Below are 12,526 nucleotides of genomic sequence, written 5' to 3' on the forward strand. Positions count from 1 at the left end.
GGTGCTATAATGTGCTTCCCTGATTCTCTTTTAGGAATGAAGAACTTATTTCCCATGTTTCTGAAAGTGCTGTCCACAGACAGCATCCCATTGTCAGCCCTTTTTAGGAATTGACTCATCTGGAAAGAGTTGTCTCAACTAAAGTCATACTCCTTTCCTTGGGCACCTGCATTCAATGGCTAGGCATTGCACATATATAAAGGCCCAGCCCCATCTATCCACCTTGAGACAAGGCTGAAGGGCCATCCCAGGCTTGGAATTTTTCCCTCTGCATGATCCACAGGTGCTGTCCCAAGGACACTCCCTAATACACTTTCTGCATGCAAATCACTGCTTCAGAGTCTGCCTCTAGGGACCCCAACCTGCAACAATCAGACTCACCCTAACTGGTTGTAGGGTTTCTGACATCATATGACAGAAACCCTACCACCAAGGAGGCACTTATATATCTCTAAGTAAGTGGTGCATTGCTCCCTTGGCAGCAGCAAGAAACCAGGTTTCTTCCAGCTCCCTGCTCCCTCTCTATATGAGTGTGGCTTTCATATCCACAAGAAAAGACAGTTGCTCCACTTCCAGGCATCACTTTCATGTTTCTAGGCAAGAAGGATGAAGAGTGAGGAGCAAAAGGCAAAGGAGCATGACTTTGAAATCTTTTAAAGAAGTCCTATCTGATGACTTAGACTTATGCCAGAATGGGTCAATTTGCTATCCTCAAGTCAGAGGAAGATTAAGCAGATATTTTCAGTGGTGCACATTATGACCCTGTACTACATTAGGGCTCTAATAGCTAAGAATAAGGCAGCAGGAGGTTACTGGACAAGCAGCTAGTGGTGTCATCCTCCTCTTGGAGCATAGAAACTCCTGAATGGCAGAGTCTTTTCCTGCCTTCTTCACTACTCTATTTGCACAATGCTGGAACAGTGCCTGACCCAAAATAGTAAACAAGTACTTGATGAATGAATGATTGCAGAACTTTTACTTTGACTGAGATGTACTTTGTGTTACCACATCATGTTGAAAACAGAATAATCAGAGGAATGTGTGGTTTGATTAGGGGAGAGGAGAGGAATATGAATACCCTAAACAGAAATTAAATTTTAAAGCTTCCTTGTGGAAAGGATCATAGAAATACTAAGTTATTTAATTGGTCCTTTGTCATTCTTTTTTTTTTTTTTTTTTTTGAGACGGAGTCTTGCTCTGTTGCCTTGCCAGGCTGGAGTGCAGTGGCGCCATCTCAGCTCACTTCACCCTCCACCTCCCAGGTTCAAGCGATTCCCTGGCCTCAGCCTCCTGAGTAGCTGAGACTACAGGCGCGTGCCACCAGGCCTGGTTAATTTTTTGTATTTTAGTAGAGACGGGGTTTCACCATGTTGGCCAGGATGGTCTCGATCTGACCTCGTGATCCGCCTGCCTTAGCCTCCCAAAGTGCTGGGATTACAGGCGTGAACCACCATGCCCAGCCTCCTTTGTCATTCTTAAATACAAAGCACGGCAAGATTTCAAATGAAAAACAGGCCAGTATGCAAAGCCTTCAGGCAACTTGAGAAATGGAGCCAGGGTTATTTGTCCTTACATCCTTAGCACTGACTTGAGAGGGATCCCATGAGTATTTGTTGAGTGAATGTTGATAGGACAAGTAAGTGAATTAATGGGATACAAGTCATCTGGATATTGTCACATTCTTACTTAAAATAATCTCTCAAATATTTGAGAGAATGCACTTTAGTCATGTAAATTGTGATATTAACATATATATAGCCCTAAGAAAATAAAAAATGGAAACCAAGCTGGTTCAAACAACTTTGTACTAACAGAATATCATTAAATTTTAATAGGAGTGTATTTTTATAAAGAAGTGCCAAGAAAGATTTCTCCACAATCTTTTTTTTTTTTTTTTTTTTGAGACGGAGTTTTGCTCTTGTTGCCCAGGCTGGAGTGCAATGGCACGATCTCAGCTCACTGCAACCTTCACCTCCTGGGTACAAGCAATTCTCCCACCTCAGCCTCCCAAGTAGCTGAGATTACAGGTGTCCGCCACTACACTCGGCTAATTTTTTTTTGTATTTTAGTAGAGACGGGGTTTCACCATGTTGGTCAGGCTGGTCTCGAACTCCTGACCTCAGGTGATCCGACCACCTCGGCCTCCCAAAGTGCTGGGATTATAGGCGTGAGCCACCATGCCCAGCCCACAATCTTTATATGTTGTTCTGATGATATAGAAACAAGAGTTAATTAAAAGGGAAGGATGAGAACAGCTAGTTCGCATCAGTCTTCTCTTTTTTTTTGCTAATAGGCTGTGTATAGTCTCACTGCTATAAAAAATTACCTGAGACTGGGTAATTTAATTTATAAAGAAAAGTGGTTTAATTGGCTCATTGTTCCACAGGCTGTACAGGAAGCATGGCTGCGGAGGCCTGAGGAAACGTTCAGTCATGATGGAAAGGGAAGCAGGCTCGTCTTACATGGCCAGAGCAGGAGGAAGAAGAACAACGCAGGAGGTGCTATATACTTTTAAACAACCAGATCTCGTGAGAACTCACTCACTATCTCAAGCACAGCAAGGGGGAAATCCACCCCCATGATCCAATCACCTCCCACCAGGACCCTCCTCCAACATTGGAGATTAAAATTTGACATGAGATTTGGGCAGGGACACAAATCCAAACCATATCAGGCGATGACCTCCGTTGCGTGTTTACTTCTCTTTTCTCTTTCTCACCTGGAAAATCCCTGTGAAGGGGTAGGAAGGCCCGCTTTTGGATAAGGAGGAAAAGAAAGAAAAGCTAAGCTAAAATTTTACTTTTGAAGTAAGATAGGCATCATTCAATAGCTGTTTATGGTGTTTTCAGTGCCTGCTGGGTCCAACGTGTGTGATTAGCTGAGGACAATACAAACACGACTTCATCAGAGCTTTTGCCTTTTGAAGCTTCATAGGAAGCTGAAGGAAAATGCCAGCTTCAGGGAAAATCCTGAAAAATCCCGGAAAACGTTATGAGCATTTGCTTATAATGAACAAGAAGAGAGAAAGGACCTGCAATTTCAAATCACTCTGTCTCTTTTGTTCTCCTCTCCTCCTCTCTGTTGTCAGTTCTGCCATCCTGGCTCTGAGAGAACAATCCAGGAAGGTCAAGAGCAGGCCTCAGCAAATTCATAGGGACAGAAAGTAGAATAGAGGTTACAGGTTGAGAAGGGAGGGGGAAATGGGGAGTTTTAGTTTAATGGGTGCAGTTCCTGTTTGAGATGACAAAAATCTTTTGGAAATGGATAGTAGAGATGGTTGCACAACATTGTGAATGTATGTAATATTACTGAATGAAATACTCAAAAATGGCTAAAATGACATATTTTATGTTATATGTACTTATGAAAGAGAAAGAATGAAAAAAAGAAAGAAAGTTTTTTTTTAAAAAAAGAGGGAGAAAGAGTGGATCTCAGGAATTTTCAGTTTATTTTATTTTATTTTATTTACTTTTACTTTTTTTGAGACAGTCTCACTCTGTCGTTCAGGCTGGAGTGCAGTGGTGCAACCTCGGCTCATTGCAACCTCCACCTCCCAGGTTCAAGTTATTCTCCTGCCTCAGCCTCCTGAGTAGCTGGGATTATAGGCACCCACCACCACGCCTGCCTAATTTTTGTATTTTTAGTAGAGACAGGGTTTCACCATGTTGGTCAGGCTGGTCTTGAATTCCTGGGCTCAAGTGATCCACCCACCTCAGCTTCCCAGAGTGCTGGGATTAAGGCATGAGCCACTGCACCCGGCCAGGAATTTTCAATTTAAATAGGTGCCCCTGGTGAATCTAACGCAGTCTGTGCATAGACCACAATGAGAAATGCTAGAGTTTAGACCCTAAGACAAGGACATTGGAGTTGTTTATGGTCTAGAAGTCTGGTCTGCCTCTCCTATTATAAATGTTTCCCAGGCCATCATTGACCTCATTGGGTCCCCAGTCCTTTTGAAGTTCTTCTCCTTGGTGTCTTATCAATTACTATCTTCCACTGTCTTCAAACATATTTCCCAGGTTATTCTTGTATATAGGACACGTTAGAGCCACTATATAAACTGTCACCTTACAAATTCATGACTCTAGATTTTGATGATTTTTTTTCAAGTTTACACATAAATACCTTGGAGAAGAAATTACCATTAACATCAGATGCCTTAGTACAAATCAAGTTATCATTGGAACTCTGGGATTTCCAACCAGAGCAGGAAATGAGACCCAAGGGTAAAGGGGAAGCTTGGCTATCTAACCCTTGACTCCCTACCCAACCAGTGGGCTACACTCATTGAAAATGTACACAGAGCCAATTGTTCATGATGAAAAATAGTAAAGAGAAGAGGTTAGGAGCAGAGGGAAGCAGAATAACACAGACGAACAGCCCTGGATTGAATCACCAAAGCAAATTCAGATTTGCTCCAGTGTTTTCTGGGATCAAAACTCCCACTGCTGTGGCCTCAGAGACATTCATTCTGAGTAATCCAGGAAGTCTGTTGATTTCATTCTTGCTCCAGTGCTTCTGCTCTCCAGCTCCAGCTTTCCTGGAAAGCCACGCTCCTTCTTTTTCTCTTACAGTCCACATGGGATATGTATGTGGGGGAGGAGGGCCAAAAAACTTAACAACAATTCATGTATGGAAAAAATAAGACTTCTTTACTTAGCCTACGTCTATTACAGTCTTCCTCATAAGCTCCCAATCACTGGCTAGCAGTAAAAAAATAGTGAAATGTCCAATCTGGTTTAAAGTTTAGTCCAGTTTGGTGTTTTATGTTGACTCTCTAGTAAATCAAACAGTTCTGCCTCTCAGATAGACTTCCCCTCCCCTGCCTTTCCTGTAAGATAAAGCAAGGATATGAGCAGAGAAAGGGAACTCAGAGTCTTAAGCATGGTGTCCTCTAGTCATTGCCTCTGAGGCAGTGCCCTGTCCACTAGTTTGCTGGGCACCCAGCTGATCCCTGAAGCTGAGGTATGTAGCTGTTGAATTCATGATCTGTCCCTTTGGCTCAACCCTGCTCCCAGCACCACTCCCCTGGCTGACTCAGCCTCACCTTGGCTCCTGCTGGCTGCACCCTCAAGCCTTTGCCAGGGTCTCCAGCCAGCCATCCGGACTGACTGTCCACTCCCAATCTTCACTGTGAGATCACTTTGCCCTTTTCCCGTGGACCTGTGGCTGCCCCTGCTGCAGCTCCATTCACCATCTGCATCATTCAGTTAAAACTGAAGTCTACCCTTCCTGATCATATTGCAATATTCCATAGTTAATTAAAATTATACATTATCTGACTTGTAGTTACCCATAAACTTTAACTCTATTTAAATGTACACTTTTCTATCAATATCTAGAGTTTTTCATGAGCCATATCCTCTTTCCTCACCCCCAAACTCTCAGACTCTAGGCCGGCTTCCCTCTGTTACTCTCCTGATTTCCCTCTGTTACTCACCCTTCCTCAACAAGATTTCAGATCCTCTGGCCCATTCTGATTTGTGATATACCAGATTTACCAGATTTATCTACAAATCAATATTTTAAAGTTTACTTCACTGTTTAATTCACTCTACTGGCACGAGGGGCCACTTTCCTATTAGCCTGAGAATTTTCAGTAAAAGTAATGAGTAATATTCATTCACCAAATATTTATTGGTTACCTCCATGGGCTGAGGACTGGGGATGATGGGGAATACAGCTCCTTACAAGATGGATATGGTCTTTGATTTCACACAGCTTATTTTCTCTCAATGGGTAACTGACATTGGCCACCACTACAATTACGATGTACATTTCTAGTATGCATCAAAAGTTCCTAGAGCAGGCCCCCTCTCCTGTAGTCCTTCCCTGCTCCCTCTCCAGGTCTCCTTCCCTGCTCCCTCTCCTTAGCTCCCTCCCTCTGCTCTCTCTCCCTGTCTTCTTCCCTCTCACTGCCTTCTTCTCCACTCCCTCTCCCATCTGTCTTCTTCCCATGCCCATCTTCTTCCCTGCCTGTCTCCCAACCTGCCTGTCTCCCCACTTTTTCTTCCTCACCATCTTCTTCTCCATTCCCTCTTAAAAAAGAAAAGAAAAGAAAAGTTCCTAGGGCAGACTTATTTTAACTTGTTGTGAATGGGTATGCAAGGATGAATTGGTTAAAGCTGTTTATATTTGGGTACTATAACAGGACACTTTTGGCTGTACATCATAGCCTATTCAATTAGAGATAGCTTGAAGAACAGCAAATTAATTATTCATATTTTAAGAAGTCTGATAGTAGGGTCACACCAGTGTTGGTTGGTCAATTCAGTAGCAGAGCAATGTAGGGGGACCAACTCTTCTGGTTATTCCAGGGCTGAAAAATTTCTTGGGACAGAGGACTTTCAGTGCTAAAACTGGTACAGTGTCAGGTAAACTGGGATGGTTAGTAATCCTATCGTATCACCAAGCCAGTCCTTGGCTTTGTCCTCCTGGAGCAGCTCCAATTATTATATCTTCATCAAAAATCTTTTGAAAGTAGGACAGTGAGTGCATTTCTGTCTTATGTCCGTTTATATGAGAAAGAAAAAAACCTTTCCAGAAGCCACCTGGCAGATTTCTCCTCTTATATCATTGGCCAGGGTTTTATCATAAAACCATACTTATAATGATAATTCTAAATGGATATTAATCATGATTGATTAGGATTAATTAATAGTCATCCCTTAAAACTGGGAAGAAACATATGCAACATACATCTTACAATATGTGAACACATTCTGATTCTGTTAGAAAGGAAGAAGTAGAGAGAAAGGCTTCCCTGTAGATAATCAATGGCACTGTTTGCAAAACATTAGGATAGACTTTTGCTGCTGTTGTTGTTCATCGTGTAGGTTACGTGTTTGTAAGATCTTCACAACCAAATCACTTTTAGTATTGCTCTTTAAAAATGTTTGAGGTTCTGCAATTATGTAGTTATACTTGTAAGTTCCTAGGTAGGATGACAAGGTCTGTGTTAAATTTCTTTCCTGTCTCCAAGCAGAAAACTAGTGAAAAACAACAACAACAAAAAAAAAAAAAAAAAAACTGGACAAAACCATTAAAAACAACCATCACAAGGTACTAGAAGATGACCAAAGGCAGACAACAAATTAAGGAAAATCTACTCATGAAAAACTGCTACTGCATGAAGTAAGATCGACAAGACTGTGGGCTTTTTACTTGAAAGGGTTCTCATCCTTTCTCTTCCACAGCTCAAGTAGTAAAGACCATTATCCAGTAGTAGTTGAGTTGTTGTTAACAGGTGGTGAAAACCTGTTTTTTCCAGGTGGAGATGACAGATTCAGTTTGGGGTAGGAGCACAAAATTTGTAGCTTTATCAGACAGTATCAACTATTTCAATTCAAGGAAGATGGCAACCAGCTAGAAATTTAAATGTGAGATATTGGAAGTGAGAGCCATAGAAGGGCTGAAATAAAACTCTCCACAAATCTCTGAATGATTGCTAAACTACACATATATGGAGAACCCAGAGAGCTTGTTAAAAGTGAGGTCAAAGGGGACTTTGTAATTGGCTGTGCCTTTGAAAGCACTCCTCAACTTACACAGAGCTTGAGTAACAAAGGATAGAAGCTTTATGGGCCCAAAATGTCTAGGTATAATCTCTGCCAAATAATTAGCCAACTGCTAAGCTATGCAGGCACAGGAAGACTTATGGAATGAGGCTAAAAAAAGCAAACATAAATCTGAGCAAAGACATCAGAAGTTGTGTGTCATGGTGTAGACATTTCTCAGCTTGAATAGAGGTAAGTTACTATAACAAACAAAAAACAACCCTCAGGAAAAAAATGAAATAAATATAGAGTTGCTTCAGTGTATTATCTACCATGTCCAGTTTTCACTTTAAAAATTACTAGGCATTCAGAGAAACAGAACAAATATACAGGTTTAAAACACACACAGTCAATGGAAACTGACTCCAAGTAGGTCCAGATGTTAGATTTTAGTGTAAAGAGACTTCAACATAATATGTTCAAAGAATTAATAGAAAATACACTAACAATGAGTCAAAATAAGAAATCTCAATAGAAAAATAGAAGCTATGAAAAAGGCCACATGGAAATTCTGGAGCTGAAAAAGTAAAATAATTGAAATTAAAAATTCACTACATAAATTTACCTTCAGATTTGAGATGTCAGAAGAAAGAATCAGTGAATTTGAATATAGATTAATAGATTACCCAGTCAGTCCAAAAACCACCAACCAACAAACCAAACAAACAAACAGAAAACCCAAATAGAAAAGGGATGGGAGAAAAATGAATAGCATCTCAGACATATGTGAGGCAACATCAAGTATTTCAACACTTGCACAAATGGGGTCCAAAGGAAAGGAAAGAAAAAAAAGACTGGAAAAAAATGTGAAGAAACAGTGGATCCAAACTTTCTATATGTTGTGAAAATATTAACTTACACATCAAGATGCTCAAAAAACACCAAGTTGGCTAAGTACAAACAAAACCACACCCAAAAATATCATAGTCAAACTGCAAGACAAGGAGAAAATTTTGAAAGTGGCAAGAGAAAAATGACAGATCACCTAAACAGTGAAACAATACAAGAAATGGCTGACTTTGCATCAGAAATAATGGAGGCCAGATAGCAATAGAATGATATATTCAAACTCCTGAAGGAGAAAAAAAGGTCAGCCAAGAATTCTATAGCCACCAAACTCTTCAAAAGTGAAGAGAAAATAAAGATATTTTCAGATAAGCCAAAACTGACACAATTCATTGCTAGAACTATACTACAGGAAATGCTAATGAAATCTCTTTAGGCTGAAAGGAATCTGCATCAGATGGTAACTTGAATCTCTGTTAAAAATATTTTTAAAATTTTAAAAATATATGTTTAATGCAAAAATTATGACAGATTGACAGATTGCATATTTAGTTCTTTCTCAGTAATTGATATTAAAAATAGAAAATCAGTAGTGATAAAGAAAACATGAACAATAATATCAACCAATTTGACCTCATTGGCATATATTATAACATTCCACTTCCAAGCAGCAGAATATTCATTACTTTTAAGTGCACATTGAGCAATCACCAGGATAGACTATATGGAGGGCCGTAAAATTAATTTCAATAAATTTAAAAGGATTAAAATTATAAAAAATATATTATCTGTCCACAATGGAATTAAATTAGATATTAACAACAGAAATACATCTGAGAAATCCCCAAATATGTAGAACTTAACACACTTTTAAGTAACTCATGTGTCAGAAATCAAAACAAATGTTTTAAATTTTCTGAAACTGGATGAAAATAAAAATACAACATATGAAAATTGTTAAAGGTAGCTAAAAGAATGCTGAAAGGAAAATTTGTAACTTTATATGAGTATATTATAATAGAAGAAAGGTCTAAAAACAATACAAGTTCTTACCTTAAAAAACTGGAAGAGAAGATCAATAAAACACAAAGTAAGTAAGTGGAAGAACATTTTTAAAAGATCAGAGTGGAAACCAATAAATAGAAACTAATAAAATTTAAAAATATAGAAAAATAAATGAAACTAAATGTTACTTCTTAGAAAAAATGAACAAAAATAATTAAACTTTGGCTAGCCTGATAATAAAATGTAGGGCAGATACAAATTACCAATATCAGTAATGAAAAAGGGGACATTACTATATATCCCACAAAAATTAAAATGATACTAAGGAAATACTATGAACAACTTTATATCAATATTTTTGACAACGTAGAGGTAATATAAAAATTATTAGAAAGGCACCAATTACCAGAACTGACTCAGGAAGAAATAGAAACCCTGAAAAAAATCTCTATATGTAGTAAAGGAATTAAATTACCAATTAAAAATTTTTCCACAAAGAAAAGTTGTGGCACAGATGAATTAACTGTTAAATCAAACACCTAAGAAATAAATAATACCAATCCTACAAAAAAAAAATTTCCAAAAAATAGAGAATGAAGAAAACTTCTAGCTCATTTCATGAGGCTAAGATTTCCCTCAATATAAAGATGAAAAAATATATCACAGAGAAGAAAAACTACAGAGCAATATACTTAATAAATATAGATGCAAACGTCCTTAACAAAATATGAATAAATTGAAACCTGCAACATACAAAAGGAATAATAGATCATGAATAACTATGGTTTATCACAGAAATGCAAGGTAGGGTTAACATTCAAAAATCATTTAATGCACTATACCATGTTAATAGAATAATTAGGAAAAATCTTAATAAACAGAGAGAAGACACTTAACAAATTCCATTGCCAATTTATGATTTTAAAAAACATTCAACAAAATAAGAATAGATGGGAACTATCTTAGTCTGTTTGTGTTGTTATAAAGAAATACCTGAGGCTGGGTAATTTATACAGAAAAGAAGTTTACTTGGCTCTCAGTTCTGTAGGCTGTACAAGAAGCATGGAACCAGCATCTGCTTCTGATGAGGGCTTCAGGCTGCTTCCACTCATGGTGGAAGGGAAAGGGAAGCCAGCATGTGCAGAAATTACATGGTGAGAGAGGAAGCAAGAGAGAGAAAGGGTGGAGGTGCCAGGCTCTTTTTAACAATCAGCTTTCATGGGAACTAACAGAGCAAGAATTCAGTCATTACTGTGATGATGGCACCAAGCCACTGATGAGGGATCTGCCCTCATGATCCAAACACCTCCCATTAGGCCCCAACTCCAACAGTAGGAATCAAATTTCAACATGAGACTTGAAGGAGTCAAACAAGCCAAACTATAGTGGGTACCTTCTCCATCTATTAAAGGTCATCAACAAAGAAACTACAGCTACCATCACACTTAATGGTGAAAGACTGAATACTTTCTACCAAGGGTCAAGAACAAAACAAGGATATTCACCCTTACCACTTCTGTTCAATATTATACTGAAGATTCTAGCCAGCAAAATAAGACTATTAAAAGAAACACATGGCATACAGATTGGGCAAGAAAAAGTAAAACTTAATTTACAAAAAGTCATGATCATGTATTAGCATATCATAGAGAATTTACAAAACACTACTAGAACTCATAAGTGAATTTAGGTGGTCCATCCTCTAACAACAATCTAAAACTTAAATTTTTAAAAATGCCATTTATAATCACATTTAAAATACTTAGAAATAAATTTAAGAAAAGATTTTGAAGCCTGTGTACTGAAAACACAAAATATTGCTAACAAAAATTAAGGATAACCTAAATGAATGGAGATATACCATGTTCATAGACAAAGGCTTAATATTGTTAAGATGGCAATTCTCCTCAAATTCATCTACAGATTCAATGCAATTCCTATCAGAATACCAGCAGATATTTTCTTGTATATGGAAATTGGCAAGCTGATTCTAAAATTTGTATAAAATGCAAAGGACCTAAAGTAGTCAAAACAATTTTTAAAAAGAAGCAAAGAATTGGAAAACATACAATACTTATTTTTAAGACATATTATAAAAATTAGCAATCAAAGGCTGGGCACAGTGGCTCACGCCTGTAATCCCAGCACTTTGGGAGGCCAAGGTGGGCAGATCACCTGAGGTCGGGAGTTCGAGATCAGCCTGATTAACATGGAGAAACCCGGTCTCTACTAAAAATACAAAATTAGTCAGGTGTGGTGGCACATGCCTGTAATCCCAGCTACTTGGGAGGTGGAGGCAGGATAATTGCTTGAACCCGGAAGGCAGAGGTTGCGGTGAGCTGAGATCACACCATTGCACTCCAGCCTGGGCAACAAGAGCAAAACTCCGTCTCAAAAAAAAAAAAAAAAATTAGCAATCAATACTGCATAGTATTGGTATAGGGATATACATGTAGATCAATGAAACTGAGAGTCCAGAAAGTCCACACATATATGATCAATTTGTCAGTGTAATTCAATGGGGGAAAGGACAGCTTTTTTGTTTCCTTTTCCCTCAATAAGGGGAATGAGAATAAGTGAACATATTTTGAGGGAAAATGAATACTCCTTTTTTATGCCATAGACACAAATTAACCCAAATGGATGATGGACATATACAACCAGGCTAAAGCTATAAAACTTAGAAAGAAATCAAACAAAAATCTTTATGACTTTGAAGTAAGCCAAAAATTTTAGATAGGACATAAAAGGCATGAAATGCAAAAGAAAAATGTTATAAACTGGACCAGCATCAAATTTTTAAAATATATGCATTTCATTTTAAAGAAAATAAAAAGACAAGCCAAAGACTAGGAAAATGTATTAGTAAAACATGTATTTGAAAAAGAATATAAAAAAACTCTTACAACTCAATAAAAAGACTAGCAACTCAATTTTAAAATGGCAAAAGATTTAGAGGGATACCTTACAATAGATGATATATAAGAGGCTAAACCAAACATATAAAAAATGTTCAACATCATTGGATATCAAGGAAATGCAAATTTAAACCATGGTGAAATATCTTTACATAGCCACTCTAATTGCTCCAATAAAAAAAGAAAGAACTGTATAGTGGTTTCTCAAAAGGTTATGCATAGAATTTCCATATGACCCAGCAATTCTATTCCTAGAAATAC

This window comes from Pan troglodytes, chromosome 5, assembly GCF_028858775.2.
Source record: "Pan troglodytes isolate AG18354 chromosome 5, NHGRI_mPanTro3-v2.0_pri, whole genome shotgun sequence".
Classification (NCBI taxonomy): Eukaryota; Metazoa; Chordata; class Mammalia; order Primates; family Hominidae; genus Pan; species Pan troglodytes.